Source organism: Acomys russatus, chromosome 15 (genome assembly GCF_903995435.1).
Source record: "Acomys russatus chromosome 15, mAcoRus1.1, whole genome shotgun sequence".
Classification (NCBI taxonomy): Eukaryota; Metazoa; Chordata; class Mammalia; order Rodentia; family Muridae; genus Acomys; species Acomys russatus.
Window position 1 is genome coordinate 32,419,676 of NC_067151.1, and position 26,970 is coordinate 32,446,645.

A 26,970-nucleotide genomic window follows, 5' to 3' on the forward strand; every position below is an offset into this window, starting at 1 on the left:
AAATGTTACATATGTAATGTGCGTGTGTGCATATATATTCATTAACTTATGGTAGAGTCACATCCAATAAAGCCCATATATGTTTAAACTACCATAAGTAGAAATCTAGTGAATTTCCCAATCTACCAGACACCATGGCTCAGCCACAGCTCAGGAAACTATTGATACTGTGTTTCCAGTGAATTTTGTATGAGTGCACAGCTGCGCTGGCATAAAGCTGAGAAACTGTAAGTCAAACTGTGTCAAATGGGGACGTGTGTGTGTGTGTGTGTGTGTGTGTGTGTGTGTAAAATTTTGATTTGGACCTATTAGAAAAAGAGTACTTTTTAAAAGTTCACCATTGCTGTGATAAAATACTGTGGCCCAAAGCAACGGAGTGGGAAAGAATTTATTTGGTTCACACAGTCTGAATCATAATTCTTTGAGGGAAGTGAAGGCAGGAAGGTGGGAACTCAAGCAGGGTAGAACCTGGAAGGCAGGATCTGTGGGGACCAATGAAATATGCTGCTTACTGCCTTATTTCTCATGACTTATTCAGCCTGCTTTCTTATAGAACCCAGAGCCCCACCCACAATGGGCTGGGCTCCTCCTCCCCTCCCCTCCCCCCCTGCCTCTCCCCTGTGGTGGTAGGGGAGAGCAAGGGAGGGAGGGTGAGAGAGACAGAGACAGAGATAGAGAAACAGAGAGACAGAGAGCGAGACAGAGAGAGACTGGGCTTGGTATAGACTTTTAAAACCTCAGAGCCCACTCCCAGCGATACATCTCCTCCATCGCAACCAGACCTCCTAATTCTTCTAACCAGTCTCAAACAGTTCACCAACTAGAGACTATGCATACAAATAGATGAGCCTTTGGGGGGCCACTCAACACAAGCTCTACTTTAAACACACAGGACAATTGAAGCAGAGACTATCCTGGATTCAGACTCCTATTACTCTCAGCTGCCGTACTCACCACCACCGTAATGCATAAGGACTGCCATGCTGGGTATGGACCAGAATCAGGTGACCCTTCTTGCTCAGCCTGTATCTAGGTGTAGATGAGACACCAGGGGGAAATCTCAAAGAATTCTACACCTTCTCTCCAAGGGCAGGTCTGCTGTGCGTCACATTTGTGCCCTGCAGTGGTGGGCTAGCATCCCTAGAGAGGCCAGGCCATTTCAGGGCATCTACTTCCTTCTTCTGTGTACAAGTGTCCACTTCAGGAACCACAACTAGTGTAAAATCTAGCAGTCTCTACTGAACTAAGATCTGAAGCCACTGATAAATTGGAATGATAAATTGCACAAACCAGCATTTTTGTGTGATTATCTTATGTGCTTCTGACTTCAATTCCCTACTCTCATCTACACAATCTGTAAGCTGCCGTTTGGGTGTAGGCTGGTTGCCACATTAATGTCTGTTTCCACTCTGCCTCAGCAGAGTCCTGCTCCCGTGGTCTCAGAGGTAGCCATGGTGCTAAGTTTCCTCTTTAAATCTAAAACAGGCCTGAGGGGGTTGGTAGGGAGTTGGCCGCTCAGAAAAAGTCTTGTTTTATGAAACTCCCTACTTTAAAGGAAGAAAATCTGTTTCCTGCACAGAAAGAACATATTTTTCTCTCTTTTCTATTAGCCACAATTTAGTTTCTGATTCAATATCCGATTGGGTCTGTGATTCGCCCCTGTTTGTTTGTTTGTTTGTTTGTTTTTAGTCAAATTCGTTTGCCTTTACTGTTCTTTCATCTTCTTCTACCACGAGGCCAGTCTGAGAATGACTCTTAAAGAAGTGTATCTATGTCTTGTCGGTCTCCGGGAGTAATATTTGAGTGTTGTGTTGACTGTTAGGTCATTGCTGCTGGCATCAATTGCGGATGGATTTTATTCGGAGCTAGAGAGCGTCTGCCCTGTGTTGTTTCCGTGGGTAATGAGCTCTGACAGAGGGAGTGAAGAAGGTGTGCTGCTTGGGTTTATAATTCTAGCAGCCTGTGCTGGTCCTGACGCTCAGGAAATAGCACCCAGAGGAAAGAAAAGGAGAAAGAAGCCTGTGGACGGGCGCAGGCGCCTGTACCTAGCCTGTATGCCACAGGGGCTTGGGGGTGGGTGGGTGGAGCAAGGGGCGGTGGGCTGTAGGCGGGGATGGGGGGAGGAAGGGCGGTAGGCAGGGGTGGTGGTGGGGAGGCCTCGGGACGGATGGGGTGGGGGGGGGGGCGGGGATGGCAGTGGAAGCAAATGGCATGACTCTGCACGCTAGAAGCTTCTGACTGGTGCAGTAGGGGCAAGGTTGTTTCTTGTGGAAATAGCTGTCTCACAGTGAAAGGAGATTTTATTTCCTTTAAGGTGTTGTAAACTATGAGATGATTTTTTGACCCTACTCAGAAATGTAAAAGACCATTTCTTATCCCAGATGCTCACTTGTCCTCCAAATCAGCCTACATTCCCTTCCTTCCCCATATTTATCATTCAAGACGCTCTGTGAAGCCAGAATTACCAAGGGCTTGCCGCCTCCCAGGATCACCTCATTACATACATACCCAGGAATCCATCCAGTTCACCACCAGTGAGGTCCATCCTGGTCACCTGAGACCTGACAGAGACTCAGTGAGCAAAATATGTAGTCAGAGTTGGTATTCTCTAAAACTCTCCAGCTTCAGGACCACACTTTTAAAAACACACACACACACACACACACACACACACACACACACACACACACTGGATGAATGAATGAATTGGATGGATGGATGGATGAATATGTGTGTGTTTATTTTCTGGCATTCTGTGTATCTGAGTCTGTGTATTTGAATGAGGCCATTAATACATCAGTCTGCCTCCTCTTTTCTTTTCCTTCCTTCCTTCCTTCTTTCCTTCCGTGTGTGTGTGTGTGTGTGTGTGTGTGTGTATGTATGTATGTATGTGAGATACCCAGTCAGTTATGTCCAAAAATAAATGAAAATTTATGTAAGTAACAAACTCATTATTCCTGTATTTTCTGATGAAATCTTGTGTCAACCTACGTCAAGAGTCGTTTTTGCCATTACAGCCACGCTATATACAACCCTGGCCCACTCCTCACTTAGTACCTGCCCAACCTTTCATTCCAGCAGCTGTAGCATTGCAGTGCTATTCAAATATATTTACTTTATGTAAAAGTGACTCCAAAAGCAGCTATGTTGACAATTTAATTATGGTGTGTTTTAATAATAATAATAATATTATTATTGTTAATCTCCTACTAAACCTAACTGATGAATTAAACTTCATTGTACATAGCTATGTATAGGGAAAAGAATCATGCTCGGTATAGAACTTCTGTACTCTCTGTGGTCTTGAGCATCCTCTGCAATCTTGACATGTATTTTCCATGAGGGGGCTACTGCTGTAGCCATGGAACAAACACAGCCAGGAACCCCAACCTGTGAGGCCAGTCACGGCGTAAGCACAGCCTTGGTCAGCTCTCTGCTCATCTTTCAGCCTTCTTTCTACTTCTGCACCATAAAATAGCTGCTACCCATGTTGGGCTTAGTGCAATGTGAGCCTGCTTATCCAATCAATGCTCAGGGCAGCTCAGGAGTCTGTGGCTTGAGACAGATAGAGAAACTTCTGAGAATGTTTTCTATTTCCTGCTACCTTTTAGAGACATGTATTTTTTTATTGCCAAGAAAAAAAAAAGAACTTTATGGTTTTTGTTGTTGTTGTTGTTGTTGAAGACAGTCTGTACATCTGTATCCTGTCTCTTTGGCACCGAATTATAAGAAAATTAAAACCCAACAATAGGAGTTGATTACCTAAATCATGTCCCTAGAAATGATGGTGCCATAAGAAAGGCAGGCCAGAGAGAACATCAATTGTCTAAGCTAATTCAGAATCAGCAAAATCCACATCCTTTGTTCATTGTTCTTAATCTAACATTTTCTACTACTTGGTTTGATTTAAAAAAAAAAAAAAAAAACATGTTGTCGGTGGGTTGGAGAGATGGCTCTGTGTTTAAGGGCAGTTGGCTGCTTTCCCAGAGGACCCAGATTTGATTCCCAACAATCACGTGGCAGCTCCCAATCGTCTGTAACTCAGTTCCAGGGACTCTGAGGACACCTTCTGACACATGGTGCACAGACAGACAGACAGACAGACAAAACACCTATATACATAAAATAAAAATAACACGGTCTTCCTGTATGGATGAGAAATGTTTCCTTTCTGTTGAGAGATGCCAGACAGCATGCACTGAGATCTGCTGGCTAGTTCCAATGCCTGCTCAAACGTTTTAGGCTTTTACATTCATACCTACAACCCTCCCTTATCTTTCTTCCATAATTTAAACTCTTCCTTGTAACCCAACTCCAAATTATTAAACCCCCTCAGGAGAAAGGAAAAGCAAAGGTTGCCCAACCCATTACTCCTTGTTAAGTTACATATCACAATCACTTTAAGATAAAACTAGGCATATAGTCAGGACTAAAATCTTAGAGCAGCGATAGAATCTATAGAACAGAAGTAGTCATGGAGGTCTTATTTTAAACATAATGATACTTTATAAAACCTGACCAACTACTTGTTCTGATGTCCCCTACTTATTCGCGGGTGTGCTCTGTTCCCTTGTTTCAAACAAGACTTTTTTTTTTAATCACCAGCAATGACATTGAAGGTGTTAGGAAGGGTCTAGGCTGACTCACTGTTTAACTGTTAACTCATACTGAGCCTGGATCCCTGAGTTGTGCCCTTTGAGCTCTGGCTGGTAAGAGGAGATATGTTGATGACTGAGACACTGAAACTTTAATGACAGGAAGTAGCTTTCTTCAAACTGCCATGTTACTGGTGCTTTCCTGTGCTGCCTTAGGCCCTAGGACCCCTGTTGGCTATTATTAAACCACTGCAAACCTGTCTTTCCTATGGCCCAGGTTATGTCCCTCTCTTCCTTAGTTTGCAGAGCCAGATGAGCAGAGACAGAATTCCAGTGCTGTTTGTTTGTTTGTTTTTGAGACAGGGTTTCTTTGTGTAGCCCTGGCTGTCCTGAAACTCACTCTGTAGAGCAGGCTGGCCTCAAACTCAGAGACCCACCAGCCACCCAAGTGCTAGGATTAAACAAAAACATCACAGTCACCCAGCTCGCAGTTGGTGTCCAAGCCACGTTTTCATTCTTTATAGTAACTCCCCTCATCAGCACATACTCTGAGTTCATGTCAAAGCTAGGACTTTTATGTTTAAGGTAAGGAGCAGTGTAATTACTTCAAAGACCTTTTCTGTTTGTTACATGAAGGCAGCTAAGAATGACAATCAAGAGGATGCTGTGGGAATGTGCTGCTGGCTCTGTGTGCCTCTTTGGATGATTCCTCATCAACTGGGAATAGGCTAGAATAGCCCTGGAAGCTAGGATAGGGAAGGATCAGGGATATGAGAACAAGACAAGTCTACACCCCTTTCAGAAATACTCTAATGTCCTAACTATGTGTGGATAATTCCGTTTCGTTTTTTTTAAAGAAAAATTCTCTGAGAAAGTTAAATCTCCCTCAGTTTTACTTGGTTCAGTTAATTAAACGGTAGGAGTTAGAGTAGTCAGCAGGTCTTCTGATGTGACAGGCACCAGCTATGACATCCTAGAGAGAGAGAGGTGAGGTGGGGAGAATGGATTTGGTCAGCTGTGAGGTATCCAGCGGTGGACATTGGGTCCATATGAATCAGAAAACGTTGGGGTCTTGGGGCTGAAGATTTCTATCTTTGAAATGCTTTTGACGTTTTGAGCTCATGTTATGGGCTTTGACCTTTGAACTCCTAGACTTTGACATTGCCCTCATGGTCTTTGACCTTGACCTTGTAGGCTTTGACCTCAACCTCATGAACTTTGATAGGGGAAAGGAAAAGTCTATGAAGAGGTTCTGGGGATATATGCTCATTGGCTCCCATAAGACCTATAGATCTTTAAACAACCCATTTCTGGGCACCGTGTGTCTATCACCGTTGTGATTTCACGGCAGCTATGATATCTAAGATCAAGTCAGCCAAGAGCCAGCCATAGATGGTGTAGATTCCAGGCCTCTCCCTATAATGAGTTGCTATTGACAATGGACAAGTGGCAAGGGGTAGGGACAGTGGTTCTTTATGGAGAACAGGGACACTGGTAGCTTCACCATGCTCTAGTGGGCGGCCTCACAACCACGCATATGGGTGCAGGACTAGCTAGGCTAAAGGACATGAAGTTGGGATCAGAGAGTTATGGGGGGGGGGGGATATGGGAGAAGACAGAGTGGGAAAATCAGCACAGATGAGATTGTATTTCATTGTGTACATGTATGAAATTTTCAGAAAGAAATCATTTTTCTTTTTTTAAAATCACAAAATGAATCACTTCATCCACTTCGCCTTGATATTCATAGTCTATTTTCCAGAACATAATTTCTTGTTCTTCAAATCCCCCTTCTTTGGCTGGCTGGCTCTTTTGTTCTCAGAGGCACAAGGAATGGAAACAGAAGAGCTAAAACCACAAGACCCCGCCCAGCCAGCACTTAACCCTTTGCCACCAGACCCTTTTTCTTATCAGAGCAGCAAAGACTAATCATCAGCAGAAACCCCCTCCCTTCTTTCTTTTATGAGGCCTTAGAAGATTTCCCTACTAAATCCACCACTCAGTGAAGCCTTGCTGCTACTAAAAATGTCCTGTGGTATTCTGAGCCACTTGAAATACTCTTTGAAGTATATTTAGTTTAGAATATTCCTTAGCGATGAAATGCTCTGGTCCTCTTTGGGGTGTATTCAGGCAGCTTTAAACTAAGAAACAAATGGAACTCAGAGCTTTTGTATGGGTTTGTACCTCCCAGGAAACATATTAGGAACTCTTCTAAGGCCCTGTTTGATGTCTAGACCAATGGAAAGAAACCAGCCACATGAGTACTTCCTAAGAGCAAAATATTCCTTCAGACATAATTCATTAACTTTCAAAGAACTGATATTGTGAGCTCTGCCTATGAATAAGTGAGCTTCATGGTTTTGGGTAAATAGATCACTAGTGAACTTATATTTCAAGTAGAAATTATGTTTTCTATGGTGTTTAATAGTTTTCCTTAGGTCTTATACCAAAACTTTTTGGTGGGAAGAATGGAAAGTTTCCATTCTAGAACCTGTGTGTGTGTGTGTGTGTGTGTGTGTGTGTGTGTGTGTGTGTTTATGTGTGTATAAACTGTGTGTTGTTTATATGCATAAATGTATATCTATGCACATATATGTTGTATGCATGTGTATGTGTTGAATGTATGTTGAATACATGTGTAGATGCGTGTGTGTATAAGATGTTTGTTGAGTTTTGTTACATGTATATGTGGATATTTACATGATGTGTGCATGAGTTGTATATATTGTTGTGTGTATGGATGGATGTTTGTTTAATATGTATATTTTAGTGTATTTACGTGTTGTGTATATGTGCATGAGTTGTACATGTGTTGTGTGTTATGTGGTGTGTGCATGTACATTTTGTATGTGGTGTGATATGTGGAGTATGTATTTGCTATATGCGTTGTATGTGTGCTGTATGAGTGATGTGTGTATGTGTGTTTTGTGTGTGTGTAACCTTCAGCATTTTTAGGTTAAAATTAGTCTGATTTCATAAAATACAATATCCTGTTACTTAGAAAATATTAAAGACTGTTTGGCTGACATTAGCCATATGGTACCAAATGGCTCTTTATGATTAACTTAGACATTCATGAAGTGGATGGATGAAATAGGAGGAAATGAGCTAAAGATTTTTTAAGGCCAAAGCCAAACATATTAAATGCCAAATAATAGAGAAAACAACATTTGAGGCTAGAATATCCCTGGGCAAGCTTCCTGTGTGGGTTCCTGCCTCCCAGTCTCAATAAGTGACATAGACAGTGGTGTTCTGTTAAACTTACCACATGTGCTTGGCATGATGGGGCTGAAGGAAAAATCTTAGATGTGGTAGGAGGCCTCACATTGTAGATCACATAGTGAAGGCAGCTTAAAAACATCTTTTTATGATTAAACCCTAAAGGGTTAACATATTGTTTGTGAAATTGTATAGAAATTACCATAGGTCTCATTGAGGAATCACTGAGTAGCCACTCCCCTCCACTGAAATGAAACCAGGAATGCGGGAACTGAGATTTTCATTGTTCCGGGATCATTTTAATTACAGGGTATTTTTATTGCATTGCAAGGTGATTCACAGCAGCACCTTTAAGATAGGAGCTTTAGGCCCTCCCTGCTTTGTCTCTTCCACAAAAGGATTTGGACAGCAACTGTTGGACACACACGCATCCTTAGAGCCACAGTTACAGCTCTTCACGGGGATAAGAGTGTAAGTGTAAGCGTCCTTTCCTGGCCTTTCTCTAAGCAGTCCCCTGCAGTCACGGCAGCAGGAGCCCCCTGACCTATGTCTAGGGCCACATTCACTGTACCACATTTCTGCTACGCATAGCTTCAACACCGGTCACAGTGCCTCTGCATACTCAGTCACTCTTTGTGCATTGCTTGCCCTCACTTCTGACACACCCCCTTAGATGGGAATAACAGTGGTCCTACCTGCATCTCCAGTGCTTTCTTCTTCTTGATCATTTGATAAGCGGCAGAGTATGCTGCCAGGGAAGAGGAAAGATGGCTTGGAGCCTTGTATTCAGAGAGAGTCTAAAGCCGCCGCTAGGCTCTTGGTAGGGAGCTCAGTTAGCAGTGTCAGTCAGCTTTTTGTCACTATAACAAATACCAAAAACATTCATCTTATAAAGACAAAAGATAGTTTTGGTTCGTTTATATGTTTTATATGCATAGGTGTTTGCCTGCATGTATGTATGTGCGCCATACACATGTAGTACCTGTGCAGGCTGGAAGAAGCCATAGGATCCTCTGGAACCGGAGTTACAGATGACTGTATGTCACCATATGGGTGCTGGGAACTAAGCCTGGGTCCTCTGAAAGAGCAATGGATGATCTCGTCCACTGAGCCATTGCTTCAGCACGTGGCTCATGGTTTTAGAGCAGTGCTTCTCAAGCTGGGGTCACAACCCCTTTGGGGGTCCAATGACCCTTTCACAGGGGCCGCATATCCGATATCCCACATAGCACATAAGCACTACTATTCATAGCAGGAGCAAGATTACAGTTATGAATTAACAATGAAATAATCTTGTGGCTGGGGGTCACCATCTGTTATGGTTCTTCATCTTGAAAACAATAAGGGACATGTTCTCGCTCTTGTTTCTCAGCCTTTCAATGCTCACCTTGAAGAAAGCTCAGCCTTTTATTTTGCTGACTATAGCTTTATGGAGCTTAGTAGGTTCTTGTCTAAAATAGTTAACTGGCCTTGTATTTCAGTGAATAGTATGTGGAGTTTTTATTTCCATGTTCTATGAAGCAGTCTGTCCCAACAGGGAAATTTGTATGTAGTATTACACCCCAGGGCAACAGTAAAGACAATTTTGATTGTTACAACTGTGACACTGGGTGCCATTGACTTCTGGGGCCGGGGGGTAAAGGTCAGGAAAACTGGGAAACATCCTTCAGTGACTACCCCCACACACAACAAAGAGTTATCCAGTCCCACATAGTGCAGCACAGAGCTCAGAACCTTGTTATGACATAGGGTAAACCTGTATGAAACATGGTTGCTATATGTTTTCCAGTGACACCAAATCTCCTTCAAGCCACCAGAGTTGGCTTTGGCCCCTGAGCTCATCTCCATAGCTGGGACACTTCTGTGGCATGTGTTCATTGATGCCTTCTTTCTTGCTTATGTGGCTTTGCTTCATTTTAATTCTGTGACATATTTCCCCCAAGGTGTTGCGTGACAATTAATAAAAAAGAAAACCAGAAATGCATTTTATTCTATTCATTATTGAATAGGTGTAAGTTTAGAAAAAGCTGAAGTCATTTTTTTTTATATTTTATCTGTATTTCTAATTAATACCTTCTGTGGATTCCTAAGAAAAATCATTATACAATTTTCTAGCTGTTTGTTCTTGGAGAATTTGATCAGGAAGTTTGCTAATATGTCCATTTCCCCAATCTGCCAATACACCTAAATAAATTCAATTTGCAAACAGCTTATAATATAGATCAACAAGCGCATTTGCGTTTATAGATTTCATTTTTCAAATGCATTGTTCCTTTAACTAGTCATTCTATTTCTTCCTTACTTTGTCACAGTGAGCAGAGTAGAGGAATGCTAAGTTGTGAGGCCCCACTACAGCGAATGCAGGGAAGTGTCCTGGTTATGCTTAGCAAGGCTGGAGAAAAACCCTGGGAGTTAAAAACACCAGCTGCTTTTCCAGAGTGCCTGGGCGTGATTCCCAGCATCCCCACATCTCTAACACTTTTTCCATGGGATCTGATGACCTTCTCGGGCCTCTGGGGGCATTCATGTGGTGTGCAGAAAAATAGCAGGCAAAACACCCACACATATAAAATAAAAATTTAAAGAACAATGTGCTCGGGTTAATCTGACACATACTTAATGATTTGCATATTCATCACGGCACTGCATGATAAGTAGGCATATGGTAATCAATGCTGAGAAATCACTGTGGTTAGTGTTCCTTCTGCATAGCCAAATTAAAACCTGTCAGCTCCTCCTGTTTGTTCAGGTAGTTCTCCCTGCCGCCAGCATTAGTCTGACAGTCTCCCTTGGATAGTACTGTGTATGCTGCTTTGTTTCCTCTTTTTCCTGCTTTCCTTTTAGCTTCTCTCCCTCTCAACTTTCCCATTCACACACACTTATACTAAAATACCCCTTGGCTGCCTCTCTTAGGATTCTGGGTCTTAGAAACAATAGTAAAATAATAATAATAATAATAATAATAATAATAATAATAATAATAATAATAATAATATCTTCCATTTTGATCATCAATTTGATCATTCTGTTTAAAATTCTGTTGTTTTAGGAAAGGCAGAACACAAACTAGACTCCAAAGTCCTTGTACATGGGTGTCCCCCACCCCCATAACCAGAGCATCATTTTTGGCCTATAATTTAAGGAATTAAAATAACACAATCTAAGCTTGAGTACAGTTGGGACTGGGGCGGTGTCTGATTGAGTAGGAGCATTTTTTGGGCAGGCATGAGGACATGAATTTGAATCACTAGTATCCATGTAAAAGCCTGGCATGGATACAGTGCTTCTGACCCCAGCACTGAGGAACAGAAGCAAATGGGCTCAGGAAGTTCACTGGACAGGGAGAGAGGCCAACCCTACCAGCTCCAAGTCTGATGAAAGACGTTGCCTCAATGGAATGAGGTAGAGGTGACATCTGGCCTCTGCCAGCACACATACATGTGGGATCTCTCTCTCTCTCTCTCTCTCTCTCTCTCTCTCCCTGTCTTCTCTCCTCTCCTCTCCCACCCCCACATGTGTGTATATGCGTGTGTGCATAAGATACACACATATTCACTAAAAATATTTTTTCACAAAATTAAGGACACAAAGGGTTAGCTATCTTTGACAAACAAACAAACAAACAAAATAGCACTAAATGTAACACCAGCCTTGGGCCTTATTGCTGAGAACATGAACACCCTAGGCTGAAGGGATGGCTCAAAGGATAGCAGAGCATGCTGCTCTTGCAGAGGACCCAGGTCAGTTTCTACCACCCACATCAGGTGACTCACAGCCACTTGTAACTCCAGCTTTGGGGGTACCCAGTGCCCCTGGCCTCCACGGACACCTGCACTCAGCAGGTATATACCCATATGCATACACACAATTCAAAATAACACAAATCTTTAAAACAAGAAAGTATGAGTGACCATAGGCAAATTCATTTTAATTTTATTTTTCTTTTAAATTAACACATGGTGTGCTTGCACACTGCATACAGTATAATAATTTGTATTGCGTGTGTTTTTGTGAAATCAGGATGATTAGAATTTCAAGCTCTTGTGTATTCCTCCCTGGGAAACTTCAAGCTCCTCTACTCTAATCCAATTCTCATTATTTATGGACACAATCTCTGTAGTATATGGAGTGTCTCCTGCTCGTGTTTGCTCTTCCTCCAAACAGTAAGGCTTTCAGATGTTTCTTTATACACCTAACCACAAGATGTTAGTACACTTCCTCCCAAGGATTATAACAATAAGAAACATACCTATTTGTCTCCCACAGGCTTTCCTGGAATTCTTGCCTCTGGCCAGTTTAGTGGGCCTTGAAGAGTGTTCATACTGTGGCCCAATTTTCCAGGATAAGAGATTTATAGGTATTTCCTAGTTCCACAAACTCATCTAGTAGCTGAAACTGGGACTTATGTAGGCTTTCATAGACTTTAAGTGTGAGCTCAAAGTAGACTTTTGTGAACAGTAATGAAGGAAACCCATGACAAATCTAAAGAAAAGCCTAATCGATAGCACACGCCCATACTCATGCACATCCTATAATCCTGTCTAGGTACTTACTGGTTTCCCAGACACTTGAAGACTTCTTCATACTGATGTTTTCCTCTAACTGTTATGAATGGATAGCCCCCTCAGCTCTGAGTAAAATTTCTTGTTATAAACACAAACATTGAGATGGAAATAAACGTCTGTAAGAAACACTGATCTGCTCCTTTAAGAAGATGACGGCTACCCACAATGCATCTAGTTACCTCTTCCAGGATCTGATGTGTAACTTCCTATGGTGTTTACTGAGCCAAGCTCATAACTATTCACTCAGCCACCTCCCAGAGGCCCCATTTCAGAATGCTCTCACAATGGGCACCAAGCCTTCACCATGCAGCCTTTGGGGGGACGATTTCAGATCCATATCAAAACATAGTGTTTGAGTTTGGCCTGTTACTGTAGCCTGCTCCATTGGCTTCCCCTGACTCACCCACACCCAGATGGCCCTCCACATGCCTCCTGCCTTATAGTCCAGCACACCGACCACAGGGCTGAAGGTATCCAAGTGTGCGTCCATCCTTCCCACACATCTAAAGGCTTGCCTAAAGTAAGGACCATATTCTCTCCATCTTAATGTGCTGGTGCGGAGAATATGGGAGATGGGAGAGAGAGACTCTCCGATGAGCCTTGCAGATTTCTCAACAAGAACATCCATCTCTCTTTTTTACTTTTGATGAAAACAGATCATCTGCAGTTGACTTTGTTCTGCTTACTGAGTTGTAGCAGCACGTTTAGAGGTTTTTACCTGCTCTGCTATGTACAGTCTAATCAAAACCTATAAAATCTGCATGTTCTGGATGCACATTTTATCCATTTTCTACTTTGCTTTGAAATAAATATCTTAAATATGCTTTCCCTTGGTAGGTGTGGGTGTGTTTGTGTACTTGACACTTTATCTGAAGTCAAGGAAAACCATTTGCCTTAAAGTCTTCTGAGAAAGCTTGGGGAGGCACAGAGCAAATGTTGTTGATGAGAATTTTATGTTTATATGAACTAGAAAAAGGCAGTCATTAGAACACCAGTGTGGTGCTTGTAGACTTTTTTGAAAACTTTGTACTTGTGAGAACAGACATAATCCTTTTATTTTTACTCATTAAAGTTGATTATTTTACTTTGACTAAGAAATGATTATTATGAAGCCAGCCTGTCTTCAAGTTTATTTACTATGGGAAACTTCTGTGGGGTTTTGTTTGCTTGCTTGCTTTGGGTTTTAAACTCTGTGTATATATATATGTATATATATACTTGTATATATGTGTATATATGTGTGTATATATGTATACATATATATATATATACATACTGAATTATAAAGATCACTGGATAGTGTTTGTGTTTTCACATAAGTTGATCCTTTGTTCCTCTCTAAATCTTGTAAATAATTCACAGTTACCCATAGCCTCAAGTGCCAGGGCCTGAGTGAGCAGCAACTCGTCTTTCTATACAGAAGATAGATGACTCAGACAAAGAAAGTAAGAAGCACTCCCACATAACTTACATGGAAGGTCCGCTGTGCTTTGAAATGGATGCAACTTGGAAAATAGGCTCCTGGGCTGGAGAGATGGCTCAGAGGTTAATAGCACCGGCTGCTCTTGGAGAGGACCCAGATTCAATTACCAGCACCCACATGATGGCTCATAACCAGTTGTAACTCCAGTCCTAAAGGATCTATCTGATGCCCTCTTTTTGCTTCTGTGGGTACCAGGCATGCATGTGGTACATAGACATGCATGTAGGCAAAACCTTCACACACACAAAGTGCGATGAAAATTATTTTTAATTAAAAAAATGCAGTTTCTTAAACAGAATTGCTCTAACACTGTGTCAACTCCTAGCAACAAATGGCCTCTCATTCTAGCATTTCTCCCACACCTAGGCTGGAGCAGCTCCTTCTTTTCTGTTGTCAAAGCCACTTCCCAGGGCAGGGTGCCAGCTCCACTGTGGAGCTCTGGCAGCACAGTAAGCTTTAGTCTATCTCAGGCTCCATGAGGTTCTGTCGTCCTGAGTCAGTCACCGCCCTGACTTCTTCATCTGTAAAATGGAATCACATTGATGTCTACTCCGAACATGAAATAAAACTCTGCATGTAAAAGAATTGGCATAAGGCCTGACACATAGGAATGGTAGATATTGATTATTTTTGATGGAATAGTTATCTGTCTTTTTAAAGCTAGAGCCTGGATTTTATATATATATATATATATATATATATATATATATATATATATATATATATATATATATATATATCCAGGAAAATAATAGCTACTCAGGAAATGTTCACCTCGTGGGTAGAATGGGATTGGAGTAGGGTTTGTGAACAAACAGCAGGGAAGCTCACATCATTTGCCCCTCCCCCACAACTACTTCCTTTTCCTTCATCTGTGGCTCCTTTGTAGTCTAGAAACTACTGTCATATCTAACTTCTTCATTCACACTCAACGAGCAAATAGTCTGGTCTCTGTCCATGTTTAGGCATAACTTCCTGTGTGAGGGGCAGATCTGCCATTGCACTACTGGAAATGGACTTTGTTGGCTTGTTGCCACAGGGAGCTCTGTTTTAGTCCACACTTTAACATATTTCGCACACTTCTTTCCCTTCCGGGAACTCTAGACCTTTTCGTTCTTCTTTCCAGCCTAGAAAATGTCCTCAAATTACCCAAGGCTCTTTATCATCTTGCTCACATCTGGATACAACCAGTGGCTGAGGCTCTTTGGCAGGAAGGGCTTCAACCAGTTTCTTGTCTGCTGCAGCAGTTTCCTGCATGCTACAGCAGTGTCCTGCACACTGCAGCCATCTCCTGCACACTGCAGCAGTCTCCTTCACACTGCAGCCATCTCCTGCACACTGCAGCTATCTCCTGCAACTGCAGCAGTCTCCTTCACACTGCAGCTGTCTCCTGCACACTGCAGCCGTCTCCTGCACACTGCAGCCATCTCCTGCACACTGCAGCAGTCTCCTTCACACTGCAGCCATCTCCTGCACACTGCAGCCATCTCCTGCACACTGCAGCAGTCTCCTGCACACTGCAGCAGTCTCCTGCACACTGCAGCCATCTCCTGCACACTGCAGCAGTCTCCTGCACACTGCAGCCGTCATCTCCTGCACATTGCAGCAGTTTCCTGCATGGAGCAAGACAATAAAATAGGACTGAAACAGGTGCTACCTGTGATTGCATGCAAGTTAGCTGCCCACTGACCATGGAAAAGCCCATGAGTGGATAAAAATCTTGTGAAAGTGAACTCCTTAAGGGTTATGTACCCTGGATCCCTCGCAGGGCACTGCAGAATGCTCTAGACCATTTGTTTAATTGTCTGATCACTGCCTTCTGAATTTTAACTTGTATCTGACTCACATTGGCCAGAGTCTAAAACACAGAAGCAACTCAGAATATAAGAGTTAAATGGATCACAAAACCTGACAGTGTTTCCCCAGTTGTATGTGTCAAGGAGAGCTCCACTAAATTAAATAAATTGTAAAGACTTTTGCTCATCAGTGACTCATTTCAGATCCGCAGTGAGAAGATGGTGATTTACCTTGTCTTTGACGCATTCTCTGGAAGCTGGGGATGTAGTGACTAGCTTAGAAATAATGCAGTGTTGCCTAAAGCTTGCCTTACATTTTAATGGAAGATCTCAAGGAAGAAAAATGTAGAAAACACCAGCAGTGAATAATTGGTGCAGGCAATTAGGAGAGAGAAGAAACTGCTCTTAGAAATTAGTGGTTGCATAATACGGGCTGCCACAGATTCTTCAGGAATGTGAGGGCCGACTGAGGAGAAGGGAAGACTCTCATGACACACAGCTGGTGCCAGCCACCACAAACTCCTCAACTCCTTCAAGGCCTAGAGTTAAATGCCACAGTGTAGCTGTTACAGAGCATAGAGTACAATCACAGAGTCCCAAGGACCAGAGAACAGCAAACATGTAAAAGGAGAGACTGAGAAATGCCTCTCCATCAGTTGTGTCCTATACCCAGGCAGGAGAATGAAGGACTTTTAAAGGGGGGATTGGCAGCGGAGGGTAGACAAGATGGAAGCTGTCTACAGGATGAGTTCGCAGCAAAGCTGCTTCCCACTAGAGTTGTTTTCCTGCCTGAGGCAGAAGATGTCACTGTGCATGGACACAGCTGAAATTTTATTTTTCAGGCCTTGCAGTTTTTCTGGTGGCTTTCCTGGGCTATGACTCACACTCTACATACCTCACTCACTTAAAGTGAGGACCTTAGTGGTTGTTTGCACAGTCAAAGGATTGTGCATCCATTACCACAATCATCTCACAGCCTCTTCCTCACCCCAGAAATAAGCCCCAGACCTGCTGGTGGTGCCAAGAGATATTTAGATTCAAACAAACAAACAAACAAAGAGGTAAATCTTTTATTTGAAAAAACAAATTTATACTATAATCATTTTAAATAAAAATATTGTTATAATTGGAGTTTTTTTTTTTTCCCACAAACTTTATGCTGGGTACAGTAGTGCATGGTTTTAATCCCAGCACTTGGGAAGATAGAGGCAGGCAGATTTCTGTGAGTTCAAGGCCAGTCTGGTCTACCAAGTGAGTCCAGGCCAGCCAGGGCTACACAGAGAAACTCTGTCTCAAAAAACCACGCACATACACATGCATGCACGCACGCGCGTGCGCCACAAAACAACTACAACAAACAAAACAAAACAAAAAACAAAAGAAGAAAAACAAAAATTGGAAGTCTTCAATATGATAGATAATCCAGTCTATCTCTGTGTCAATATTTCTGTGCTTTTTACATTTTTTATTTATTAATTATGAATACAATGTTCTGCCTGCATGAATGCCTGCATGCCAGAAGAGGGCACCAGATCTCATTATAGATGGTTGTGAGCCCCATATGGTTGCTGGTAGTTGAACTCAGGATCTCTGGAAGATCAGTCTGTGCTTTTTAAAAGATATATAAAACTCAAGGGTCAGGTGTTGCTTCCTAAGACCAACTCTACAGAACAGACAGCTGAAGTAACACACATCACTGGCCATTTCCAGAATCATTTGTAGTGTCACTCACAAACTGAGAATATCCCTTGGAAATACTATGTGACCTTTGTTCAAATGCCATATTGGATGGTCTCCTTACAGTAATTAGATCCCAGAACCTATAAAAGAAAAGGTTAGCCAAAACAATTAAGTCTTTATGGGAAAATACTACAGAAAGCTAGACTTGAGGGGCAAGGAATAAACGTTAAGAAATATGTCCTACAAAGGGCCGAATTTCCTAATATACAAACAATTAGCTAGTGAAAAAAAGAAAAAGGACAAATACCAAGAAGTGGCTGTGGGGTTTTGACGTACAGTTTAAGTAAAGTGCAGGTGGCTTATAAAATGTATGGGGGGGGGGGAGATTTAAATTCACCTTGTGGAAGAGAAATGTGAGCAAACACAAGAGTGGCATCCCACTTCTACCTAAAACATGGAAGTATTCTGAAACCGTGGGTCCTCATTGTGGTGCAAAGCTGGTGGGAGAATCTGGACCCATCAGCCAATAAATGCATTAAAGGCATGTGTGGCTCATATCATTTATTCAGCAACCCTGTCAGGAGAAACTGTGTGACAAGTGCACTGGAATCTACTATGGAGTTTGCTGTGTTTTCTTTATAATCTCAAAGCATGTAGAGAAAACAAGTAAAAACCACTCACTGAAGTTTGACCAGACATTATGAAGTAAATACTTAAGAAAATATTAATAGACTAATAAGCATTAGGTCGATTTAAAAGAGCCAATATTGGCTCAAATATATTGTTAAGTGGGGAAAATGAACGGCTCCTTTGCACTATGACAAGCTACCTAAGAAATTGCTGTCACTGGTTACCTGTGGCTGCTGAGCTGAGAATGGGAGGAAGTTAGGGAAATGCAGATCTTACTGTTATCTTCTAAGACATTTTAGTTGAAACCTTTAAAAAATCATCTTAAAATTTAAGAACATTTTCACATTTTAAAAAGCAAGCATTGTATATTACAGAGTATTGGAAATGAATGAAATCAAACCGAAGATCAAATTCTTTGATGAGGGATAGGGAGAGTAAAGTGTGTGCACCCTATCTTCTCTGTTCTATGTGTTATATAACTTGCATTTGTCATTATCAAATACTGTGTGGCATTAAATATAATTTCATAATACATTTTCAGTAAACACGTATCCCCTTGTTGCATATCTGAATTTCTATAACATCATGGATCCTTTTTGCAAAAATACCAAATCCACTGTGGAATTTTCTTCACAAGTCCTCTTCCCCCAAAGTGGGAGATTCTCCTGAAGTCTTTGTTTCATTGGTTGATTTTTGTTTGTTTGTTTGTTTTTTGTTTTTTGTTTTGTTTTGTTTTGTTTTGTTTTGTTTTTTTGAGACAGGGTTTCTCTGTGTAGCCTTGGCTGTCCTATACTTGCTTTGTAGACTAGGCTGGCCTTGAACTCAAAGAGATTCCATGCTTCTGCCTGAGTGCGGGGATTACAGACCTGCATCCCGGAGCCTGGCTCCTAAAGTGCTTTTGTTCTGTGTATATGAATGTTTCCTACGATGAGTCATGTAGAACTCACGGCAATCCTGCTGCTGCTAAGATGTCCTCAAGTACCAGACATTTCTCTTGGCCTAAGTGATGCTTCAGAGTTCTTCCTTTTTATCAGATATGTAATGTGCCAGGGGTGAGACAAGATTTCTTATTTTTTACTAAAAACAAAACAAAAATATTTCAACACACTTCAGTTAATTTTTTTTTTTTTTTGAAAGTGAACATTTCCGTATGAAACCATTAAGGAGGTTTGACACTCTGACTTGGAGATAAAAGACCAAATTTGCTTAAAAGAATACAGATTGGCCTTGGGATTTGCATACAACTGCAATTAACCTAGTAAATATTTGAAGATGTTAAGTCTGTTCCGAAAACTCATTTTGTGAATCATTCTGCCAGAGACAGCAGCCTTGCAGATTGCAGTAATGACTCATTTATTTGGTGGCTGAAGGCCAAACGTAAATTGAATATCATTTGATTTCGAGCAGTCTGGCCACAAGTCAACTCTAATGTCTCCCTTCTAACCAGACTCTTTTCATTGAAAGACCACAATCCCTCCCAAATCCTATGTTCAGCCGTTTAGATGGCTGCCGTCACACGGTTACAGTATTTATTAGCCTTGAAAAGCTATAACCCAGGGCCTGCCTAAGTACCGCACAGGGAATTCATTTCAAGCCACATTTGACCCTTGTTGTAAAGGTGATCTTCAAGTGGATTTAAAGGAGATAAATCATGGTTTCAACCTAAAACCTGCTTTCTCCTAATAAAAAAAAAGAGGCTTTAAATGTTCCTAACCTTTTCTTCTTTTCTTCACTTCTGAATTGGAGATTAATCGCATGTACAGAGACGTAATTTCATGTCTGCTGTTTGGAATAGGAGGGGGAAGAGATCGATAGCTCATTAAAAGGCTCCTTTAAAATTAAACTGTACAACTGGTCATTGTTTTAGGCAGTGAGTGGTGAGGAATAGGTCTCCTTCGATGCAAAGTGAAGTCATGAGGACTGAGCAGGAAGAATAGGAAAATTTGCAGTACCTACTGTGCAACATGGGTACAGGAGATGCTTAGTTTTCTGAGAAAAACACAAGAGAATTATTTCCAAGAATTAGCCCACTCTTACTGTGTCCCCTTCACATATAAAACTGTGAAAAAAATTAAGAAAAGAAAATCATTTCTAGATTTATTTCACTTCAGAACTTTGCCATGCATTTAAATCTCACAATTTGTTGACATAGTTTCTCTGAGCATGTTTTTATGGGTGTAACTTTGTACAATCAAAAGTAGCCCGATCCCAGGACTTTGAATGCTGGGATGGGAAACTGGCAAGCTAAGGCCAGCCTAGGCTTGATAACAAGATCCTGTTTCAAAAACAAACAAACAAAATAAATAAACGGAAAGCATTATCCACCTCCATGACACAAACTAGATCGCAGGTAACCTTGGTTCTCATTTTTACAAAATAAAAACTATCAATTACGATATGTAAATTTTATTTTATATTTGTGTGTCACATGTGTGCACACCCACGCATGCACACTCACACCCATGTATATGCCGTGCCATGTATATAGAGGACAAATGACAACTTGTGAGCACTGCTTCTCTCCTTCCACTATGTAGGTCCCCAGGGTCAAACTGGGGTCATCAAGCTTAGTGGAAAGCACCTCTACCTACTGAGCCATCTTGCTAGCCTGGAAACTGTCCTTAAGGTGATCCCATGTGCCTCTCCTCAAGGCAGAACTCTAGCACTTCTTTTTTTTCTCATCATTCCTCCCCATACAATCAGTGCCTCCTTGAAAAGGACTTAGACTCAAGCGCAGAGCTGCTGTGGCCTGCTAGAACTTCAGGCAGAAATCCAAATAAACAGTCCTGAGAGTTGAACATCAGAGATGAGGTGGATACGTTGCCTGTTTGCAACTTGGCTTCTTTTTTGTTTGGGCTTACAGGGTACTCAAAGCCCCCTTGGAGGGTCTTCAATGATCAAGTCCAGTCAAATAATGAGACAGTCGCTATAAATGCCTATTTCTACTTGTTTCAGCCATTTCAACAGCTTGGCTAACTCTGTCACCCGCAACGTTTCCTGTGTTGTGTTTTAACTCCTGAAATGCCCCCTTGCAGACCACTAGTCACTAGTCGGTGTGCTATTCCAGTAATTGCTAACTGTAGAACAATCCCTGTGTGCCTCTCTGTCTCTGTCTCTCTGTGTCTGTCTCGGTCTCTCCTCCCACCTTTGCCCGCCCCCCACACGCTTGGTGAGTGGGCACATGTGCACATGCGTACACCCATGTGCTGTCTCTCCAGAACCCTGTTTCTGCTTTGACTTAGTGGAGTTTTATCAGTGCTTTTTATCCAATTTAATCTTTAGGTGAACTAACTCAGTTTGCCACTCCCTCTGGGATGGAAGTGTCTGGATGACCATCGACACATTCGACAAACACTGCCCCGCCATGTGGGCATTGTCCATTTCCTGTATGGAGTTACAGGAACAGGAAGACTATTTCATCCCCATTCCCTGAGTTCTCACATGCTGTTTTCTTCAAAGAGTGTCCAAGCACACAGCACTAACTCCTGTGCAGCACTGATTTCTCTGGTGGAGCTCCCTGGGCCCATTCTCAGATTGCTTTCAGAAATGAGGGTTGGCTTGTGTGTTAGCAATGAAGTTCTTTCACCAATAGTCTTTCCTTGGTTTTACTGTGTGCGGAGGGAGGGTATGCACTTCTTCGACACCCCAAGAGGTTCTTATGTCTGTAGCTTGCTCCTGCTTAGAACAACACCCAAACCATTACACGGCCTTAGTTCAACTCCCAGTGTCCACGTTAGATAGCTCACAGCCACTTGGAACTCGAGCACTAGGGAGAGCTCACACCTTCTGGCTTCCACGGGCACCCACACATGTGTGGCATACATTCACACAGACATACACACATAAATGAAAATATTAAAACATAAATCTTTTAAAAATAAAGTTTAAAGAAATGCCCAATTAGATCCTTTTTTTTTTTTTTTTTTAGCCTTCTGCCAAATATATACATTTATATCACCCATTTCTTTCCCCAACACTAGTTAAATGAAATTTTGCTAAGTGGATTTGCATCAATTTTCATATCACATGATGCTTTTAAATCGATGTAACAGCCTTGTCATCTCTTGCCACATTCCAATGCTTTGTTCTTCACTGTAATCTGAATGTTTATTCCTGGCTTTGTAGTTGGGGCTTTCATCTTGACTTCTCAACCGAGTTTTTGATGCCAGTGTAGGCTCAAAGATAATGTTAGCTGAAGAATTTTCTTCTCAATCTTTGTTTTTACCTTGAGGCAAGAAAGCAATGACCATGAAATCTCATGTTCCCCATTGGAAGTCCTTTGTCACAGGAAGGCCAGACTGACTTCTCTTCAAATATAGAATCCTTCATGTTCTTAGTCAAGTTTGGTGTCCATTTCCCAGGACATTTGGATGAGAGTAAGGGCTTTTCTAGAAACTTCCTTTAGTTACAAACACCTCCTATCAGCAAGATCCTGGGCCCTTCTGCTGAAACTGGTTTGTAAAATCTGAACAAGGCCTTGCATAGCACCATGCCTGCCAGACTAACCTGTGGAGTCTTCCTTGAATGAGAGCCTCCTGACAAAAGCACTTCCCCTCAGCCTCCCTGATTATCTGAGCTACCCATAGAATTCTATAAAAAAATAAATTTTCAGACCAACAATACCAGAATACCTCCAAGGGGCTTGGGAAACCGAATGTTGCATAATAACTCAGAAATAAGTCTGTCCTTGAAGAGTGGAACTGATGCTGTAAAACACTGCTCCTTCAATAAGACATCTGCTCTGCCTGTCATTGGTCTTTTCTAGAGCTTTTACTTTATATGTATTGCCATCAAAGGACCAGCTTCCACGTGATCCATAGACTACTAGACTCTCGCTCAATTAGGTTACCATCCTGATTTTTCACAAGCATCTTCAAGGCACGCTCACTGATGTTTGGCGTCTACCATTCTAAGGGGCTTTCTCTCTGGAGGTGTAGATGATCCCTTCCCAAGCTCCAGTGTGAATGTGGAGGGACAGGAATAGGGCTTTTTAAAAACCTATTCCAACGTCTGGGATAGAACCTGAGATACAGCAAGATCCCACGAAAGTCCTGGAGCTCACCTTCTTCTCTTCTCTCCCTACTACTCAAGGCTGGCTTCTTCCTGTGTCCAAAGTTTCAATGTCCTCTCTGTCCAAACACTGTCTCTGGCCACTGGTGCAGAGGAGCACTGGTTTGCTATCCTTTTAATTCTTGGCAAAGCCCTTAAAAAATCAGCATGGATTGTCACCTCTCCAGTTTACAGGTCGTTTTTACCACTTGATTCCAAGCAAGCATATACCTTGTTGATCAATCAGCAATCACATCCCAGCTCTTAAAGTAGCAGAAAATATTTGTGGAATAGATGTAGGCTTAGTAGAGTTTAAACAGGAGCGGTTCACAGTAGAGAGGGAATGCTTTTCACGTGGGCACACCTAGAGACACAAGGATTCTTAGCACACTTCAGCAACTAAAATTATACACCCCAAGGAAATGTGAGGGGAGAGGCACCACGGTAGGCAGATTCCCTGGAGGTTATTTGAAGATCACTCCACAAGAGAATGATGTCATTGAAAGGTCAACCCTTTTCCTGACCAAAATATCTTATAATGACTCTTACCGAAGTTGACTTCATGCATATAATGGTAGATAAAACAGCAGCCGCTGAAAGATACCAATTTGTAAATGTTACCTTCATTGTGGAATAGGGATCATTGCATCTAAACGTGAATTAAAGATCTCGAGAGGGAAAGGGGTAATATGCAGATCTGCATATCAAATGTGGCCAAAAGAGTCCAAGATAGGACTGAGAATGTGCGTTCTCCCAGGTCCCCAGTGCTCTTGTCACGGCTGTGGGACAGCCATGTGTGTGGTAGAAATAGAAAAGAACCAAGTAAGTGAGAAAAGAAAAATCTGTCTATTCTGAGCTCACCATCGCAGAGAGTGAGCCTCCACCATCTGCGTTTTGGCAGAAACTCAGAGGCAGCCAGAGGCGAAGGGAGCTCTTGTAGTGGGAGAAAGGAAAGGCTCAGGTGTGCCGTGTTGTGGAGGCTATCTGTGTGGGGAAGCTGCAGGCAGGCTGTCTAGAAGTGAGGTATCTTCTGGGAGTGCTTAGGAGGCCCACTCAGCTTTTGACAGTCCCAAGTTGGCAGTGGTGACAAAACAGAGAAAGCTGTCATTACTACTTAGACACTGGCCACTGAGGGCTGCTTGATGTGGTGGCAGTTGCTCGGCTCCTTGGGCTGTGATTAGAGGCAGGGGACTGACTTTTTATCATCCTAACTTCTGGCTAGGTCAGCACAGGAAGGTTTGGATCCCTGAGCAGGCAGCTGCACGTTTTCATATAATCCAGCTAAAACCTCCATGTATATTCAATCTCAACATGGTCAGACTTCTGGAAACACTAAGAAGGCATCCTACTTGGGCCAAATTATGTGGAAACCATGCCAGTTTGGGAAGTAAAGCATCTGTGGGTAATCCAGACCTCTAATTGAAGATACTCAGGAGGTTTTTAAAGTCAACTTGCAGCCGTCAAAGAGGCCTTTTCAAGTTCAGTAACTGCAGCCACAGCACTTAGGTAAGATGGTTATACCTGATTAATGATCCATGGGTCAGTGAATAGGTGGAAAATTATTTATGAATAGCAGAGGACAATCAGATTTTTTAAAGTCTTCTTTTTGGATTGTATTCACTGTTGGTAGACATTGGGCTCCCACGCAGAATACAGGGTTAGCAGGTGCCTGACCACTGCACACTCAAAGATGAGATACTGATTTCATTGCATCCAGTGGGTACACTAGTGATGTCAAGTTAATGATTTAAGTTTACAAACCCTCACATCGCTGTGGATAAGGAAAAAAATTCTCCTGCCTGGAATCAGCTACAGGGGCCCAGGATCTCTGCTTTGGGGTTCATTCCTAAAAGGATGGTTGCAGATAACACATGCTATCTGTCAAGGAAATGTCTTGCTTAGAGTGTGGCTGATCCTAGGCTGTACTCCTGTCCCTTCTGCAAAACTCAGGTTTGCACTCTGCAGGGTAGAAGTTGTGTCTCTGCCCTGTGCCTCTGTGACCTCTCAACTCCAAATCCCCAATAGGAAACCGCAAGAGCAAGGCAGCCATCCAGTACTAAAAGAGCAGTGAAAGAATTCACCTTAGAACCAGTTTGTGTTGCCAAGAAGGCAGAAAGAGTACAAAACGCATTGTTGAGGTGTCCATGCAGGTGATGAGCCATGCTTTCATTACTTCCTTCAAGGAAGAACTAACTTAGGACTGTACCAGAAAATGGTGCTTAATGGAGACAAGTAGCAATGGTTCCAAACCAGAGGGAACAGATCCCCTGCCACTGGGCTATTTGGCAATGTGTGGAGATATATATGGTCATCACAGCTAGGAAGACGGTATCTAGTGGGAAGAGGCCAAGGATGCAGCTATCAACTGGCAGTTCCCTATCACATTTGTCATATGGGAGGAAGAAAAGATGGCATCCATTTCAGAAAATGAAGTTCTGGCAGGAGGAGACACAGCTTTTCTTGGTATTTTGAGGTCTTCCTCCTTTCTCTCCTTTCCTCTAAGGCTGAAATGGAGACACAGGGAGCTGAGCCAGCCACAGGGACTGTGCAGATGAGAATACTTGAAGAGATAGAATAAGAGTGGGAACCCAAGTTGCAGTCTCCTGGAGCTAAACCCACCCCCCCCCCTCCAGGACAGCACAACTCTGGACTGTTAACACAAGAGAAATTAGCTTCTCTCAGTTAACTGGGGGAACAGGGAAGTATTTGGAAAAGGGATTCACTGATGCTAAACAAAACACTAGATCTGAGTTGGGACTCTCGATGTTAATGTAGAAAATGCCGGTGCCATGCAGCCTCTCACAGATGTTACGCAATGTCTCAGCTCTCACCAGGGCCTCTGTAGTCACGAGGTGTGCCAGCACGTGGGCGCCAACTGAAATGCTTAGCTGGTGTTCTGAAAACTGTGCAGCACCATTAGACACGCCACTTCAGCCACACGTGTCTATATTTTTAGAAGACACTTTTAAAATCTCAGTTGCTGGATCTTTTCCTCTCCTGTGAAACCACCAAGCTGATGCCTTTGCCTCCAAGTCAGTTTGCTCCAGACCTTGGTTTTTTGTTTTTTTTTTTTTTTTAATGCTTTGTGTTGACATGTCTCAGTCTTGCAGACATGCTGCCTATGGAGCCCAGGGAATTAGCATTTGTTCAGATTCCCAGGCAGCAGTGATGGAGTCTTGCTGAAGTGTTAGTGTGGACTCAGAAGCTAGGTGGGGCCAAAGCACGGGCTGGGACTCAGTCCATCCTGGACCACATAGCTGGGAAGACGCACAAAGCACCTTCTTTCGAGGGGCATTCATTTGCCTTCAGATCAGCCTCGAAGCATGAAAATCATTATATTATCATAACAAGAAAACTAGTCCTCAATGAACCCAGCCATGCTCTGTTTGTCTCCCCCACCCAGGCAAGCTGAAGACTGTCTGAGGGTGGTCAGGCATCAACATCCATGAGGCAGAAGATGATGAATCCTTTAGGCACTGGAAGGGCTTGGGGGAGCCAGACAGCCATTTTCAGCTTTCTAAGGAGAAAGTGTTCCTGAAACCAAGGGTCACCTGAGTAACCACTGAGGACCTTGACATTCTCAGAGACTTCCTCCAACTCAGAGAACGTGAACATCTCGGGGCAACTTTCTGGGGAGTTGGCAGGTAGCATTGCCAGCTCTCACTCTCCCTCTCCACATCAAGAGTTTGTGCCACTTAAAAAAAATTGCTAGAACCAAATGTGCTTCCTGATTCTTTTGCATATAGGAGCGGAGATGAATATTATTCCAGTTGGAGGCTCTGTACCTTTGCCAAATTAAAAAGGCTCTTGCTTTTGTCATCAGTATAAGGCACAAAGCATCTACTGCTCGTAATGGATTCTATGAACTCAAATCATCTCAACAGCTCAAAACGACTAAGTGTAGATGAGATACACAGAGACACCTCTGCCTAAGAAAGCTTTTATTTTTTGGC

At 42.5% G+C, this 26,970-nt stretch overlaps 1 protein-coding gene across 6 annotated transcripts in view; it reads left to right on the forward strand.

Annotated features, from left to right (window-relative positions):
- Nucleotides 1–26,970, forward strand: part of Dclk1 (doublecortin like kinase 1) — a 274,218-nt gene that overhangs the window by 158,721 nt on the left and 88,527 nt on the right. The window lies entirely within an intron of this gene.